This window comes from Dermochelys coriacea, chromosome 10, assembly GCF_009764565.3.
Source record: "Dermochelys coriacea isolate rDerCor1 chromosome 10, rDerCor1.pri.v4, whole genome shotgun sequence".
Lineage (NCBI taxonomy): Eukaryota > Metazoa > Chordata > Testudines > Dermochelyidae > Dermochelys > Dermochelys coriacea.
Genome location: NC_050077.1, coordinates 71,794,180 through 71,803,928, shown reverse-complemented (window position 1 = coordinate 71,803,928; position 9,749 = coordinate 71,794,180).

Genomic DNA, 9,749 nt, shown 5'->3' with positions numbered 1-9,749 from the left:
AAACAAAACAACCCACTTGTGGCTGGGCAAGAACCATCGGACAGTGGAATATACAACAATAAGACTTTGGTGTTTGTAAGGTATTGAGTGAGAGATCCATGATCAAACCTGGGAGAAGCCCAACAAGATGGGAAGTCCAGATGGGCCCTCAAAGCTGCTTCAAATGGACACAAGTCACTTATGATTTCTTTCCTCCCTTCCAACATTTAACACTTCCCTGTTCAGGATTCCCCACTTCTGCAAAGCAAGCCCTCTGATTTCCAACAGCCTCCCTCTTACACCCCATTCTTCAATCCCAGTATACCCCCCTGCCCTATGACTCCCTCTCCCTAAAATGCAGCAGGTTCCCTAACTCCATACTGCTCCTTGACTCTACTACCAGCTGGCATTTCTCCTCCTTATGCCACCAGTTCTCTCTCTTCTTTATGCCAACCAGACCCCTCCCACTTCTACGTCTCAACTCCTCCTCCTGGCTCTGGTCTTCACTCATCAGAGATTAGTGACTTGACTCCCTTTCTCTCTCTGGTGTGATCAGAGCTTGTAAGTTATGAGGTTCCTAATGCTTGGGTGACCCCAACATTCATCATCTCCTACAGCCTTGAGCAAAGCCACAACTGCCAAACCCCAAGATGGATTTCAGCCAAGACAGTGGGCTTGTTGAGTCAGGGAGGGAAGACAGGAAGGGGTGCTCCCAGGAACCAATCTGAAGGTTCGGTTCCATATCTGAGCTAAGTTTCTGGCTGGTTCTTATCTTCCATTTCCTGAATCAGGTAGCCCATCCCTACCCAAGAGCTGGGGATGGACCTACAATTCCTGATCACTCCCAAAGCTGCCCAAAAGAAGAAAGTTATTCTTGACACTTGCAGAATCAGCCACTTGAGATGGAGTTTATCTGCTTCATGTAATCTTAGAGCGGGGCAGGGCTGTTAGAGCGAAAAAAAAGCACAGAGACACTAAGCTGAGAGGGATTTTGCATGCTGTTACCTCATTGAGTCTGAGAACAAATATGCTCACTAATATGTGATAGCTACTCATTTCCTTGCACTGTTGCACCACGATGATTTTATATTAAAATAAGCAAAAGCAGATCAAAGGCTGCGCTTCCAAACCTCTAACTGGCCCAGTGCTTTTCAACTGTCGCTGGACCTGAGCTTGATCTCACAAATGCTGGTGACAATCAGGAGTAACTCCACTGAAGCTCCAGTTCCAATAGTTTCACTCTACTTGGTTAAATCTTTTAGGACAAAGCAAATGTTGAAAAGTTTAGGTGTCAGGAAAAGGTGAGCGGGGGGAGACAGGGGGAGAATCCCACATACACAGTCGGTACCAAGCCTCATGGTCCGATTGCGTTGCCTTTTCATACATTAGACATGCTATAACTTGTCTCTCTACTTTGGAATGATGTAAGGATTTGGCTCAATGATAACACCAGGTCCTTGAACATTTAGGCTTAAATAAGTGCCAGAACAGTCCCAGATCAGTTACAGGGTAGCTGAGCCAGCCCGTTGGCTACATCAGTGGTTCTCAACCTATTTACCACTAGGGCTGCATATGCAGCTCTCTGTATTATGTGGGCTGCATCCACATAATATATATACTACCTATATGGCTCTGAGGATGTTACACAAGCCACAGGTGTGTGCTGATTGGGCCGCAGGTTGAGAACTGCTGGCCTGCATGGATCCCTATTAATCTTCAAGCTGTTTCTCCTCAGAGCTCTCTGGCCTGTTTCTCAGAGTGGGAGATGTATGGATCCAGCCCTGCCCCCCTTACTCACCCAAGTAGTCCTGACACATAGAGAGGAACGCACTGATTTAGGAGCAGGCCCAACATCAGCAGGTTCAGGGTGCAGCATGAGGGGGGGAAAAAAGTCTAGACACGCTGAGCTGGATAAGCAAAGCACACACAAAAGAGCAGCCACTAGGAAAAACAACCACCAGGGCTTAGAAATGATGGGGGAAAGCCAGAGCCCTGTGGGAGATGAAGCTAGGCGAGAGCCTGTAAATTTTACTCACTTCTAGCAAATGACCGCTGTCCATGGTGCTGAACACACAGTCCCAAATTAAATGCCAGCAAGAACATGCCACCCTGAAACCAGAGACCAGAACAAGTCTGACAGACTAAACACTCAGTCATCAGCTGCAGACACTGCATGACAGCCTGCCTCCGATAATGTTTATTACACTGACCGTTCTTAAGCGGAGTAGCCTGAAATTGATCTCTGCGGTGTCGCAGGTGTCCCTGTCCTCAGCACAGAATTCCCTGGTGGCTGTGGTTAACATGTTGCAAAAATTTAGGTACAGACAGGTCTTCAAAACAATCTCATTGTTTGGTTTTCCATGAGCACCTTTCTTGACCTTAGGCAGGCATTTTGATCTGCAGGGAAATGCTTCTACTGGTTTAAGATACAGCAAGATCACCAGATTAGTGGCTGCTTTTGTCTCTTTGTAATCTCAGAGATAAAACTGATTTACAACATTGTGAACAATGCTTGCACAAAATAGATTTGGGGGGGGGGGTGGGGAAAGGGGAGATCTGATCCCAGATGATTAGGACCTGATCCCAGGAAGATGCAGTGCTGTTACCCATCTACACCACTGAACAAGATCAGGCTCTCATCCGCTCCCAACCCCACTTCTCACCCTAATTTCCAGCTTTCAAAGACATTGTGAGCCAGGGTTTGCTCTGCTCTAGCAGAAGAACAAGAAAAACAAAATTAAAAGCGATTGGGATAGAGAATCGTTCCTCTCTCTGTAGCAAATATTCTTTGTTGCTAGGGAGAATATGATGAATCATAGAATCATAGAATCATAGAATATCAGGGTTGGAAGGGACCCCAGAAGGTCATCTAGTCCAACCCCCTGCTCAAAGCAGGACCAAGTCCCAGTTAAATCATCCCAGCCAGGGCTTTGTCAAGCCTGACCTTAAAAACCTCTAAGGAAGGAGATTCTACCACCTCCCTAGGTAACGCATTCCAGTGTTTCACCACCCTCTTAGTGAAAAAGTTTTTCCTAATATCCAATCTAAACCTCCCCCATTGCAACTTGAGACCATTACTCCTCGTTCTGTCATCTGCTACCATTGAGAACAGTCTAGAGCCATCCTCTTTGAAACCCCCTTTCAGGTAGTTGAAAGCAGCTATCAAATCCCCCCTCATTCTTCTCTTCTGCAGACTAAACAATCCCAGCTCCCTCAGCCTCTCCTCATAAGTCATGTGCTCTAGACCCCTAATCATTTTTGTTGCCCTTCGTTGTACTCTTTCCAATTTATCCACATCCTTCCTGTAGTGTGGGGCCCAAAACTGGACACAGTACTCCAGATGAGGCCTCACCAGTGTCGAATAGAGGGGAACGATCACGTCCCTCGATCTGCTCGCTATGCCCCTACTTATACAACCCAAAATGCCATTGGCCTTCTTGGCAACAAGGGCACACTGCTGACTCATATCCAGCTTCTCGTCCACTGTCACCCCTAGGTCCTTTTCCGCAGAACTGCTGCCGAGCCATTCGGTCCCTAGTCTGTAGCGGTGCATTGGATTCTTCCATCCTAAGTGCAGGACCCTGCATTTATCCTTATTGAACCTCATTAGATTTCTTTTGGCCCAATCCTCCAATTTGTCTAGGTCCTTCTGTATCCTATCCCTCCCCTCCAGCGTATCTACCACTCCTCCCAGTTTAGTATCATCCGCAAATTTGCTGAGAGTGCAATCCACACCATCCTCCAGATCATTTATGAAGATATTGAACAAAACGGGCCCCAGGACCGACCCCTGGGGCACTCCACTTGACACCGGCTGCCAACTAGACATGGAGCCATTGATCACTACCCGTTGAGCCCGACAATCTAGCCAGCTTTCTACCCACCTTATAGTGCATTCATCCAGCCCATACTTCCTTAACTTGCTGACAAGAATGCTGTGGGAGACCGTGTCAAAAGCTTTGCTAAAGTCAAGAAACAATACATCCACTGCTTTCCCTTCATCCACAGAACCAGTAATCTCATCATAAAAGGCGATTAGATTAGTCAGGCATGACCTTCCCTTGGTGAATCCATGCTGACTGTTCCTGATCACTTTCCTCTCCTCTAAGTGCTTCAGGATTGATTCTTTGAGGACCTGCTCCATGATTTTTCCAGGGACTGAGGTGAGGCTGACCGGCCTGTAGTTCCCAGGATCCTCCTTCTTCCCTTTTTTAAAGATGGGCACTACATTAGCCTTTTTCCAGTCATCCGGGACTTCCCCCGTTCACCACGAGTTTTCAAAGATAATGGCCAAGGGCTCTGCAATCACAGCCGCCAATTCCTTCAGCACTCTCGGATGCAATTCGTCCGGCCCCATGGACTTGTGCACGTCCAGCTTTTCTAAATAGTCCCTAACCACCTCTATCTCTACAGAGGGCTGGCCATCTCTTCCCCATTTTGTGTTGCCCAGCACAGCAGTCTGGGAGCTGACCTTGTTAGTGAAAACAGAGGCAAAAAAAGCATTGAGTACATTAGCTTTTTCCACATCCTCTGTCACTAGCTTGCCTCCCTCATTCAGTAAGGGGCCCACACCTTCCTTGGCTTTCTTCTTGTTGCCAACATACCTGAAGAAACCCTTCTTGTTACTCTTGACATCTCTTGCTAGCTGCAGCTCCAGGTGCGATTTGGCCCTCCTGATATCTTTCCTACATGCCCGAGCAATATTTTTATACTCTTCCCTGGTCATATGTCCAACCTTCCACTTCTTGTAAGCTTCTTTTTTATGTTTAAGATCCGCTAGGATTTCACCATTAAGCCAAGCTGGTCGCCTGCCATATTTACTATTCTTTCGACTCATCGGGATGGTTTGTCCCTGTAACCTCAACAGGGATTCCTTGAAATACAGCCAGCTCTCCTGGACTCCCTTCCCTTTCATGTTAGTCCCCCAGGGGATCCTGGCCATCTGTTCCCTGAGGGAGTCAAAGTCTGCTTTCCTGAAGTCCAGGGTCCGTATCCTGCTGCTTACCTTTCTTCCCTGCGTCAGGATCCTGAACTCAACCAACTCATGGTCACTGCCTCCCAGATTCCCATCCACTTTTGCTTCCCCCACTAATTCTACCCGGTTTGTGAGCAGCAGGTCAAGAAAAGCGCTCCCCCTAGTTGGCTCCCCTAGCACTTGCACCAGGAAATTGTCCCCTACGCTTTCCAAAAACTTCCTGGATTGTCTATGCACCGCTGTATTGCTCTCCCAGCAGATATCAGGAAAATTAAAGTCACCCATGAGAATCAGGGCATGCGATCTAGTAGCTTCCGTGAGTTGCCGGAAGAAAGCCTCATCCACCTCATCCCCCTGGTCCGGTGGTCTATAGCAGACTCCCACCATGACATCACTCTTGTTGCACACACTTCTAAACTTAATCCAGTTTAATGAGTTCAATCTTGTCTCATGTACAATTGTGGATTTTCTTGCACTAAACCCGAAACAATCTGTTTGTTTGACACATTTTTTTTCTTGTCCAATTTCACCCCCTCATTTCCTGCAACACTACTCCTAACATCACAATGAATGATCTCAAGAGGCACCCAGAACCCACAACCTTTTCCGACTCTAATGAACACTTGTGGTGCTCAACACCTATCAGGCTTTAGCCCAGCATCAAGTGGAGGGTTCAGGTCTATACGCAGTAACAATAACTCAGTCCTTTTTGCTGATTATTTTCATTGCCGCAGCCCAAGTGTGTAAGAACTAGGAAGGACTAGAGTAGATCCCATCAGGAATCAGTCCTGACTGACTTTCCAATCAGAACAACCAGCGGGGGGCTGAGTAACAGCCGAATTCTCAGCGAAATTATAGGCATAAAATCTAAAACAAACGGATTCTTCGTGTTCATTCCATATTTCAGAGCAAGTTTATAGTTACTGTGGGATTGTGTCTTAAATAACGGAGTTAGAAAAGGAAACTAAATAATCCCTGTAGGGAAAACATCATAAACCAGAACTATTTCTACTCTGGGACTTTTGCTAACTTTGTTCCTATCTCATTGGGGACGGCAGGGCACAATTGGAAATTCCCTATCCTTGTGCTGTGGGCAGGCACCTGAGCTGTACCTCTGTGCTGATGGCACTCTGTGGACTTCAGAGGGCTGGGCTGGGAGGAGAATTGAATAAGAGAAATGTTGATCCCCATGGCAATGTCCCCTGCCCTGCTCCCAGATTTCCATGTGGAAATCTCAGCAGTAGGTTACAGAACTGGGAGCTCTTTTACCTCCCTCTGGATTCCCCAAATCCCCTGCTCCTGCTATCACTGGAAAGAAAATCCAAGGAGAAACTTGCTGAGATTTCCTCCCCACAACATCGTAAAGAAGGTCCCTCCAGCAGAGTATGATTTGACCTCCATTTTTACTCAGGCCTGAGAGATGGGGAGCTCTAATTGCAGGATTCGGGAAAAGGGTTGGGAAGCCAACTACAAAATAGTTGGGAAACTCCCAGATGAAAGCAACAAGGCAGAGACACTTTGACATAGTCTATATAAGAGTCAATTTTCTCTCTAACTTTTGAGAATGCTTTGGAAGAGGGAAGGAAATAATAGATAAAGTAGACCTTTGTATCATTTTATTAGACTTTCAAAAAGACTATGATAAATGCCCTCATAAGAGGCTAATAAGGAAACTGGATAGCCAGAGCAAGGGGTAACATCTTATCATGGATCAGACACTAACAAGGAGAAACAGGGAGCAAATGGGAAGAATAACTGGGCAGTTCCTATTGCGCAGAGATGTTAATAGTGGGGTGACCCCAGACATCGATGCCAGGGCTGGTGCTGGTCAATTTAGTTATTAATGACTTGGGACAGAGGGTGAATAATGATGTGACATTTGCCAATGGCACAACATTATTTAGTGAGTCGGGGCAGGGAGAAGTGGGAGGGATGAAAGTAAATCAGTTGGGCAAGTGAAACTCGTCTTCAGCCAGTTCAAGAAGACGCACATTGGAAGGAACAATCTATATTCCTCCAACATAGGGATGGGTTTTGAGTTCCCTGTATCCTCTCTGGCACAAACATCTAGGGTTCACTGTGGACAGCACAGTAAAGATGTCAGCTCAGTGCTCATGAAAACAAGTGCTTAAGATTCTGGGATGTAGTTAGATGTAGACAAGAATACAGGTCTCCCCTTCCTGATTACGTCTCAATTCTTGGGCAACTAAGGGCTGGTGTGCTGTGGAGTTATAACATCCACCTATCACCGCAAGAGGCAGGAGCCCAGTACTGCTCAAGAGCAAACCCAAGTGATAAAATAGCTCTGATGAAAGGGGACACAAACCTAGTTTTTCTTGGCTGGAACAAAGATGGTTGTGAAGTGGTGCTTTGCTGGGAATCACAGAGATGTAGCAGACCCTATGAGAATCACAATCCCAACCATAGCAAAGTGGTACTTCACCCTGGGCATTTTTGGCTTCCCACATGGGGCACAAAGAATTTCAGGATTTTGTATTCTTTAAAATACAGCGAGCAAAGCGAATGTTTTTAAAGTCAGCAGTAGATTGAGTGACCAGTGCATTAATATCCATGAGAAGCGAAAGGGACAGTAACCTTATTTGTGACTCAGCCAAAATTACTCCAAACCCCAAAGGCTGGGTTGCTGAAGGGTTTTTTTAGTTTGTTTTTAGTGTGTTTGACATTTTATAGCATCAACAATGCAAACAAAGGGGAAATCATATCTGCAGAATATTAATGCATGGATGTCCAAAGCAAAATACAATACCAATTACTTTTTACATTAGGCCACCAAGTTTGATTTTCTTTGTTGGTTAAATTGGTTGACCATATTCTTTCCATAGTCAAAAATGACACCATGATCTTCTCTGTAACCTTTGAGGCAACCCTTCCAGCTGTATTCTAAATGGGGATAGCAAATACAGGTTCAAAAAAGAGTTTATAGGCCTGATTTCAGAGATGCAGAGGACACACAACTCCAGCTGAAGTCAATGAGAGCTGCATAAGAACATAAGAATGACCATACTGGGTCAGACCAAAGGTCCATCTAGCCCATTATCCTGTCCTCTGACAGTGGCCAATGCCAGGTGCCCCAGAGGGAATGAACAAAACAAGTAATCATCAAGTGATCCATCCCCTGTCACTCACTCCCAGCTTCTGGCAAACAGGGACACTATCCCTGCCCATCCTGGCTAACAGCCATTGATGGACCCATTCTCCATGAATTTATCTAATTCTTTTTTGAACCCTGTCATAACCTTGACGTTCACAATGTCCTCTGGCAAGGAGTTCCACAGGTTGACTGTGTTGTGTGAAAAAATACTTCCTTTTGTTTGTTTTAAACCTGCTGCCTATTAATTTCATTTGGGAGCCTCTAGTTTTTGTGTTATGAGAAGAACTAAATAACACTTCCTTATTTACTTTCTCCACAGCTGTCATGATTTTATAGACTTCTATCATATCCCACCTTAGTCATCAATTTTCCAAGATGAAAAGTCCCAGGCTTACTAATCTCTCCTCATATGGAAGCTGTTCCATACCCCTAATCATTTTTGTTGTCCTTTTCTGAACCTTTTCCAATTCCAATATATTTTTTTTGAGATGGGGCGACCACATCTTCACACAGTGTTCAAGATGTGCCTAGAATTTTTGCTATTGATTATAGACATATATGAGTTTGGAGATGAACAAGAAGAGCAAGGCATAAAGAATAGCTAAATGCAGGATACACCCTCAAGTCCCGACATTTTCCAGCTGACAGTACTTGTCTACACAGAGGTAATCAAAAGAACTAGATGACATCACTAGGTACCTACTAATGCCTGTTGAGAACATTGTCTCTAGCACACAAGGGAGGAGAAGGCAGTTCCGCTTCTGTACCTCTCAGCCCTTGAAACTTTTGCTGTTGAAGCTACTCTTAAAGAAAATACCAAGGGTACTTGCTCCTGCCTGGCAGTTTGGATTTAACAGCCAGAGCAAAGAAACAAGGAGTTCGGAGACTTCTATTGCAATGGCCTTTTACTTCTGCAGAATGAACTACGTGAACTCTTTTAATTCATGCATCTTTTGTCATGCTCACAGTTTAAATAGTTAGCCTCTTGGTTGCCTGGTTAACACTAGATGCAGCCTGTTGGCAGCAGCTGTGAGAGTGAGTGGCATTGCTCACTGTATCAGGTCTCATCAGTGCCCTAGTTTGGAGTTAATCAGAGAGAGAAGCTAACAGCCACTGGTTAACCAGTTTCTTTTAACTATGACTGTCTGCTTGTGGATACATGTCAGGACCTGTTTGTCAATAGCAAAGAGCCTTTCATCCCCTTGATTTAAATACCTTGGGGGATTAAAAAAAATATATGTACTAAAACTCCTGTCACTTTAGCAGAGCAGAAAGCCTGTTTCAGTAGGAATGGCCTGGATGAGATCAGAGCCGCGTTCTGCTGAGGTAAAAGAAACACAGTCGCTTGCTAGGCTCTTCTCCTTCTTCTCATAGAAGGGGTGGGACACCCTTGGCTTCAGCTGGGATTTACAGGAGATATCCCACACGCATCACAATGAGCTTTGCTGTAAAATTCACTGCATAGAGGTTAATCTAGATGTCAACATTGCCTGACAGCAGTGAAATTACTCCAGGGCAGTGCTCCTTCTAAAGTCTTAATATAACAGTCAATTCCATCCTGCCTGCAGGAAATGAAAGTTTTCTGCTTTATGTGCGGAATTAGTCAGCGCCGATTTTCTCACTGTTTGAAATCCAAACTGTGGGTTTCAGATTCACCTCACATTAAGACTTTCGCTCAGTTTA